Raw genomic sequence first — 9357 nt, 5'->3', positions numbered from 1 at the left:
GCACTGGACTATAAGCCCCAGCTGTCCTCACTGTATTATGGGATATTTACACCAAAAGATATTAACCGGTAACACTTTATTTGACACAAGACTGTCGTAAGACCAAATTAACCGCCATGAAGGTTTGAACCAATTGGTTGCTGTTGGGTCTAAAACACCTTCTTCAATTTAGCTGTTGACCCAGAGCGAGGTGACAAAGGCAGGAAACAAGGAGGCAGGAATCAGAGAGTAGACTTTTACCAACTGTAGTTTGGGGAGAGGTCTGAGATCGGGCAACGTGACTAAGAGCGTCTCATCAAAGTCTCTCTCACAGCTCCCCGCGCTGCTGACTTTTATTGAGGGCTTGTTGCTGGGCAGAATATAGTTACAACACTGTTGTCCAACGTGGCAGTTTCGATCGGGCAAGTTCCTTATTCTAGTCATTGATTAAATTAACAGTCACACTCTTGAGCAAGCAAGATAACTTTGTTTTGAACACACATTTGCACTCGAAGTAGCTTGGTGGAAAAGTACTGAGACGTTGTGTGATGAATCAACATATGTGTGTGTATCTATTTATCAGCAGAATGTGAGCAATTGCTGGTAATAAAAATGTAAGCACATGATTATGGGCTAAAACTGTATTCTTCATAATAGCAAACTTGTATAACCCGCAGAGTGTAATGGTCATACAATCAAGCATATCTTACAGTTACAAACAGTCAACCTCTGCTACTACCTGCTGAAAACACTGTTGTCATCCAACATGCCTCCTAGCATGCATTGCAGCACTACAGATTCAAATAACAATTAAAATTAATGTTCTGTGCTAATTATTTCTTCAGTTACTGTTCTAGTTGTTTCACTAATTGCTAGTTATGGTATTTGGTAACACATTATTTGACAGTCATAAACTAAAAGAAGACAAACTAATTTTGGAATAACTAAAATAGGACTAAGACGAAAACTAAAAGGGCTGCCAAAAACAACCCCGGTTTGGATGTTGTAGTTTGGTAAGGATTTGGCAACCAAAAAAGGAGCAATTATGCGCATTTATCCGTATCATATGAAATACAAATAATTGCTCAAAACAGTGTGCTGTAGTTAGAAAAGGGATTTGTTGATGTTCTTGTCCCTTTTATAAATACAGTTTGCCTGTCCAGAGATTTGAGCCCACCAGCAGTTACATCGTCGAGGGAAATTAATGCATGCCAAACAGATTAGATGTCACTCTGCTGAAAATGCAATTTTTCATCTTTACCCAACACCGGTCTCAAAGGGGGGTGTCTTTAAATACAGAAGAAAAAGTGTGTTGGCGAGTGTGTCAGCACACTATTTGGTAAAAAACTGCACTTGTATTCCCTGTGGGAAACTTGGCTGTGATGCTTTCTATAGTATGTTTGGTCTCTTATAGTCTGGACGTGATGCACAGTATGGATTTTGTGTGTTGGCGGTGGACGGCAAGGGATGGCACGCACTGTCTAGGCGGTTCTTTGGGGAATTGGAGGAAATATGGCTCGGCGCTGATAAGCTTCACTGTCACTTGGCTTTGACGGCTATTAGTCCTGGCGGTCTGGCCCGGCTCGCTTTGCGTTAAGCTCCTGACGTCGCCGTACCGTGATCTACGAGCTGTAAATGTCCAATAGCGACCATCGATTTTTGGTGTTGTGTATGTCACCCTAATCGAGGGACCCTTGAGGTGCGTTCCTGTACAGAACAATGAAGAGCATGCAGTACTTGCATTGGACTCGAGCCTTGATTTTGAAACTGACTCCAAGAACCTAAAAATGTTATCACAGCCCTGGACAACCGAATATGTTGGAGTTAGGGGACCATACAAGTTGAACACCTGTTTTGGAGACGGAACAAATATCCAGCCTACTTTTGTGAACTCCTAATTGCCGCGACCAACGATGTGCGAGCCAGCCATCGCATGAATCAGTGGCGAGAGTAGATCCATCTGTCGCGCGGGCACGGCACCCGCAAGCTGTTGGCGCCGTCCCCGACCGTGTTGTCTCTCATTACTTCTGCCCATTTTGACTGTGTTACCTTTCAGGCAGGCTGCTGAGGGAGGGATAAAATCGGAGGGACGTCGGCCTCGCCGTCAGGCTCGTTCAGCCGGCGGGGTCAGTGATAAAAAGGGACGGTCGATGGCTGACGCGCTCGCCTGATGTAAAATCGATACAAATGTCAACGCCCGAGTTGATTTGAATTGACGTGATTGATTTCGTCATCATAAATGAGTTTTTTTTTATTGGCGATGTGCTTTCGGATGCTGATTCGTCATCAATATAAGACCACGGAGTGATATTAACAACCCAGCACAGAACATATTCGCCTCGGGATGTCTTTGATTTGACGCTATGTGCAAATGGCTGTGAATTGTTTATCCCTCGCGGACGTCCAGTTCTTGCTGCCAGTCTCGCTATTTTTAAAAAATTGCGTTTTGACTTGTAAGCATCTGCCACCTCTCCTTGTTCATGTCCATGCAGCAACCCTCCTCCAACAAATAATCTAGATTTATTGTCAGGAAAAAAAAGTGTTGTTTAGCTACTCTGCATTCTCATAGACATGAGACTCGACCTATTCAGCACCTTGGACAGCTCCTGAGCCCTTATTTCTTATGATTGCCCTGGATAAAAACTTTCTAAAGTTTGTCCATCTTACAACGAGATTGGAGAGCTTTCTCCATCAAGGACATACAGTAGGTTTGCATAGGTACGGTAGGGACATAACTAGGGTTGTTCCGGTCATGTTTTTTTTTTTGCTCCCGATCGTTTTAGTTTGAGTATCTGCCGATCCCGATATTTCCCGATCCGTTTGCTTTTTTTTTTTTTTTTGCTCCCGATTCAATTCCAATCATTCCCGATAATTTTTCCCGATCATATACATTTTGGCAATGCATTAAGAAAAAAAAAGAATAAAATTCGGACGAATATATACATTCAACATACAGTACGTAAGTACTGTATTTGTTTATTATGACAATAAATCCTCAAGATGGCATTTACATTATTAACATTCTTTCTGTGAGAGGGATCCACAGATAGAAAGACTTGTAACTCTTAAAGGATAAATGTGACTTTGTATATTGTGACTAAATATTGCCATCTAGTGTATTTGTTGAGCTTTGAGTAAATGATACTGTAGCCATTTAACTGTTCTGCCCAAATGCATGATGGGAAGTGACACCATGACTGTGCGTAGGGGCACCAATTGATATATCTTCTCTACGTTGGGAAGTAACATAGGGTGTTGAGGAATAGATCAACCACTACCTAACTACCCCACATTGCTTGCCACGATATTTCTAATTGTTGAGAGAGGGATTTTAAGGCTCTAGCCCAGACATGTCCAAAGTCCGGCTCGGGGGCCAAATGCGGCCCATGGTCAAATTTCATCCGGCCCCCAGCCTCTGTCCTAAAATCAATAACGTCTGGCCCGCACACAGACTTAATAAATTGGTCAGAATTACTGCTACCAGCATATGAAGTACTTTACACACTAAATGCTGCTCCTCATTTACCCACTAAAAGGCAGCAGCACTCGAAGCTACATTACCACATGTGACCCTTTACTCCCAATTTTCTAAAATGACGACAATCAACAAAAAAAAAGAAAGTTGACTGTGACGGCTGACGCTTCAAGGATAGGTGGAATTTAGACTATTTCTTCACAAAAATACGCAACTGTGTCTGCCTCATTTGCAAAGAAACAGTCACTGTTTTTAAAGAGTTCAGTGTGAGGCGATATTACCAAACAAGACACGCTGACATGCACGACAAGATTACAGGGAAGATACATTGTGAGAAATTTTTAATCGATTTAATCACAGCTTAAAAATTAATTAATCGTAATTAATCGCAATTCAAACATTCTATAAAATATGCCATATTTTTCTGTAAATTATTGTTGGAATGGAAAGATAAGACACAAGATGGATATATACATTCAACATACGGTACATAAGGACTATTTGTTTATTATAACAATAAATCAACAAGATGGCATTAACATTATTAACATTCTCTTAAAGTGATCCATGGATAAAAAGACATGTAGTTCTTAAAAGATAAATGTTAGTCCAAGTTATAGAAATTTTATATGAAAACCCCTCTTTATGTTTTTGTTTTAATAAAGTCTGTAAAATTTTCAATAAAAAATAAACTAGTAGCTCGTCATTGTTGATATCAATAATAATTATGGTGCTGAAGCCTGAAACCCATAAAATCAGTTGCACCCAAGCGCCAGCAGAGGGCGGAAAAACACCCAAAAACACAAGTAACAAGTGGAAATGACACTTTGCTGTCATTTTAATCTGTTTGAGCAGGGCACGTGCGTTAAATGCGTCAAATATTTTAACGTGATTAATTTTTTAAAAATTAATTAACGCCCGTTAACGCGATAATTTTGACAGCCCTAATTGTTCTACGTAAAAAACGTCAGCCTAGGTCGGCCCCCCCACATTTTTACGACACAAAATCTGGCCCCCTTTGCAAAAAGTTTGGACACCCCTGCTCTAGCCAATTAAAAAAAGGCTCCAAAGACTGCCAAAATTCTCTCTACTCATTTTACGCTGCCTTTTAGCTCTATATACAGGTAAAACGGCGCCATTATAGATTGAACGCGACAATGCGTGAGTGGGTCGTGCAGCGCATGCGTTAATTGCATTAAATATTTTAATGTGAGTAATTAAAAAAAAATTGATTACCGCCGTTATCGCGATAAATTTGATAGCCCTACTTTAAGCCATAACTAAAGACTGGATGAATGTAAGACATTTTGTCTGTAAGGTTAAATACAATTAGAAAACGATTTAATTAAAAAATGGTATGTCAGATATTTTTATGCAGATTCCGATACTTTGAAAATGACGTGATCGGACCCGATCGATTGGCATCCCGATCAATCGGGACATCTTTAGATATCACTACTTTTCTTGATGCTCAAATTGTCCCCACCAACTTTTAAGCAACCTTGTTTACATGATATAATGACTTCAGTTATATAGGTACAGCGATCCCTTGTTATTCGCGGTTAATGGAGACCAGAACCTGCCGGGATAAGCAAAAAAAAAAAAAAACGCAAATTAGCGTCCCCCCCAAAAAAAATATACATACTGTGGGGCAAATAAGTATTTAGTCAACCACCAATTGTGCAAGTTCTCCTACTTGAAAAGATTAGAGAGGCCTGTAATTGTCAACATGGGTAAACCTAAACCATGAGAGACAGAATGTGGAAAAAAACCCCCAGAAAATCACAGTTTGTTTTTTAAAGAATTTATTTCCAAATTAGAGTGGAAAATAAGTATTTGGTCACCGACAAACAAGCAAGATTTCTGGCTGTCAAAGAGGTTCTTCTAACAAGGTCTAGCGAGGCTCCACTCGTTACCTGTATTAATGGCACCTGTTTTAACTCCTTATCGGTATAAAAGACACCTGTCCACAACTTTAGTCAGTCACACTCCAAACCCCACTATGGCCAAGAACAAAGAGCTGTTGAAGGACACCAGAGACAAAATTGTAGACCTGCATCAGGCTGGGAAGACTGAATCTGCAATAGGTAAAACGCTTGGTGTAAAAAAATCAACTGTGGGAGCAATTATTAGAAAATGGAAGACATACAAGACCACTGATAGTCTCACTCGATCTGGGGCTCCATGCAAATCTCAAAATGCTAACAAGAACGGTGAGCAAAAATCCCAGAACCCCACGGGGGGACCGAGTGAATGACCTACAGAGAGCTGGGACCACAGTAACAAAGGCTACCATCAGTAACACAATGCGTCGCCAGGGACTCAAATCCTGCACTGCCAGACGTGTCCCCCTGCTGAAGCCAGTACACGTCCAGGCCCGTCTGCGGTTCGCTAGAGAGCATTTGGATGATCCAGAACAGGACTGGGAGAATGTGTTATGGTCAGATGAAACCAAAATAGAACTTTTTGGTAAAAACACAGGTTCTCGTGTTTGGAGGAGAAAGAATACTAAATTGCATCCGAAGAACACCATACCCACTGTGAAGCATGGGGGTGGAAACATCATAGTTTAGGGCTGTTTTTCTGCAAAAGGACCTGGAAGACTGATCTGTGTAAAGGAAAGAATGAATGGGGCCATGTAACGAGAGATTTTGAGTGAAAATCTCCTTCCATCAGCAAGGGCATTGAAGATGAGACGTGGCTGGGTCTTTCAGCATGACAATGATCCCAAAGACACAGTCAGGGCAACAAAGGATTTCAAGGTCCTGGAGTGGCCTAGCCATTCTCCAGATCTCAACCCCATAGAAAATCTGTGGAGGGAGTTGAAAGTCTGTGTTGCCCAACGACAGCCCCAAAACATCACTGCTCTCGAGGAGATCTGCATGGAGGAATGGGCCAAAATACCAGCAACAGTGTGTGAAAAGCTTGTGAAGAGTTACAGAAAACGTTTGACCTCCGTTACTGCCAAAAAAGTATTGAGATGAACTTTTGGTATTGACCAAATATTTATTTTCCACCATGATTTGCAAATAAATTATTTAAAAATCAAACAATGTGATTTACTGTTTTTTTTCCGCATTCTGTCTCTCATGGTTGAGGTTTATCCAGGTTGACAATTACAGGCCTCTCCAATATTTTCAAGTGGGAGAACTTACACAATTAGTGGTTGACTAAATACTTATTTGCCCCACTGTATATTGATATAATGTCCCTACCAATTTTGAGACCAAACCTACGCCCATGTTCCCAGTCAACATCAGCCAAAGAGCGAAAGCAGATCCAACTCTAGGATGGTTGTTGTTTAGTTTCAGTGTTCAAATACGGCAATGTAAAAACAGTTCATTATTAGAGTGAGTTAAACAGCCTCCAAATTGCATTTAATGTTTGTGCCCATGTTTCCTCTCCTAAGCAGCCGCCATCCACTTCCACTGGGGTGAAATCCAACTCGAACATTAAGAACTTTTTGTTCACGTGGGGGTCTTTTACGTGCCTTTCCGGCCCTGTAAAGGACTTTTGCCTTTGATTAAACTCTGCTGGACAACTTCCGAAGTCACTGAACGCAAGCTGCTTTTTTTGCAAGCTACCCTCTCTCTCCCATTATTCACAAGTAGGGAAATATATTCATGCGCGCAGCAGTCAAGCAGCCCGGTCCTTCCATGTGGGAGACGATTAGCATAAAATCCACTCATTTCTCATAAAGCGCGCGTGGTGCCGCCGGACCACCTGAGCAGGTCTGTCGGCCCGTTGGCTCGGCCTCTCTGGGCTTGGAACTTCTCCAAGACACGTGGATGCGGGAATCGATAGTCCTCCAATTACCTGATTCGGGAGTATGTAAAACTCATGCAAAGGTTTCCCGATGGGAAAAAACAGGGATCAGCCTTGGCTTGACATTGCATTGTTCTCTCCCCTGACATTCTGAATGTCACGTAGGGCTTTATTTATTTCTTTATTAGGGCCCTTATTTAATTAGCCAATGCTTATCATTGGCGTGCGGCACGCCACTGAGGGCTGACAACACCCCGGTGTTGTAAAATTAATTATAGCACTAATGTAGACCCCGTGCATTTTGAAATAGCTGAACTCTCCCCAAATAGCTCATTAATCATCAGACAGCCACTCCTGGGCTAGGTGAAGTGCTCTTGAATTTCAATACCCACCCTCGCCGGCGTAACCTTTCCCTCTCTCCGCCATCTCACCAGAGCGGCCGACGAGCTACAGGAGCGTCGGAGAGAATAATATTGTCGGCGGCGCCGTCTCCGGCACTTCTCCCAGAGTCATCTAATTATACACACCTACGCGCTTTACCCAAACGCTGATACGTGCACACTAGCGACGAGTTTAGTGGCCAAGGAGTGCTTGGGGACTCTGCGGTTATTTAAAAAAACAAGATGAAAGGAACAAAAAAATCCCTTGACGTAAACAACTCCAAATCAAACTGCCGGGACGACACAACTTGTTTAGTTGTTGTCAGCACTTTATCACCAGAGCTCTTGTATTTTCCAGCTCCTTGTGTGGATTAGTTTGAACAGACGAATGAAGAATCAGGTGGTGCTGAATTGGACTGCTTTATCAAGAGCTGTACATTATTTTCTTTACAAGTAAGCTAAGATGACCAGTAATGCTAGCGTTATTGGACCATTTTCCAGACAATTGGTCTTTCGACTCGGTCTTGAACAAAAAAAAACCTCTGACTTGACTTGCTTGAGCTGTGAGGGTCCGAGACTCGACTCGACTTCTGAGGCAATAATTTGAGTCTTGACGCGATTTGACTCATGAGGCAATGACTCGACGAGCTGACTCGAACAACTTCTTTGTAGATTGGTTGCCAGTGATCCGCTTGGTCGTCTTGGCCGCTCTCGCCACGCCCTCATGGGACATCGTGGCAGGAAAAAATCAAATTCCCTGCAGACTATACTGCATTTTTTTACATTGACTCACATTGACGGTAAGGTTTGCCTCGAAGATAAAACTGAGTCATTTGTGGGTCAGCTAGGGAGCAATGGTGAAAGCCTTGACTAACCTGTGACTCGATTTAACAGCCTTTTGACTCGAGCGACACGACTTCTCTTGATAACCTTGTGACGTGGCTCGATTTGACATTACCTCGAGACATGACTCGACATTACCTTGTGATTCGACTCGACCTTGTGACTCGACTCAATGAAATTCCCTGCAGAAAGTACTGTATTGATTTAAAAAAAAAAAAAAGACTTACATTAACAGTAAGGTTTCTGTCAAAGAAAAACCTGAGTGCTTTGTGGGTCGGCTGAGGAACAATGATGAAGACCTTGACGAACCTGTAACTCGACGAGACTCGACAACCATTGTGACTGGCTCAACTCGACTCGACCTTTTGACTCAACATGACTCGTCTTTACAACCTTTTACTTGACGCGACTCGTCTTTACAACTGTGTGACTGGACTCGACTCTACTCAATCAAATTCTCTGCAGACTATACTTGATTTTTTTTTTAAATTGACTTAAATTGACGGTAAGGTTTCCCTCAAAGATAATCCTGAGTGCTTTGTAGGTCAGCTGGGGAACAATGGTGAAGGCCTTGACGAACCTGTGACCTGCGACTTGACTTGATTCGACAACCTTTTGACCTGAGACGACTCGTCTTTGCAACCTTTGACTTGACATAACTTCTCTTTACAACCTTGTGACTTGGCTCAACTCGATGTGACTCGGCTCGACAACCATTTGACTTGACACGACGCGTCTTTACAAAGTTTGACTTGACACGACTCGACAAGACAACCTTTTGACTTGACTCGACAACCTTGTGACTCGGCTCAACTTGACATAACCTCATGACACGACTCGACATACCCTGGTGACTCGACTCAACTCAATCAAATTCTCTGCAGACTATATTCCATTTTTTCTATTGACTTACAT

The sequence above is a fragment of the Corythoichthys intestinalis genome, chromosome 13 (assembly GCF_030265065.1).
Source record: "Corythoichthys intestinalis isolate RoL2023-P3 chromosome 13, ASM3026506v1, whole genome shotgun sequence".
Lineage (NCBI taxonomy): Eukaryota > Metazoa > Chordata > Actinopteri > Syngnathiformes > Syngnathidae > Corythoichthys > Corythoichthys intestinalis.
Note: the sequence above shows the minus strand (reverse complement) of the source record.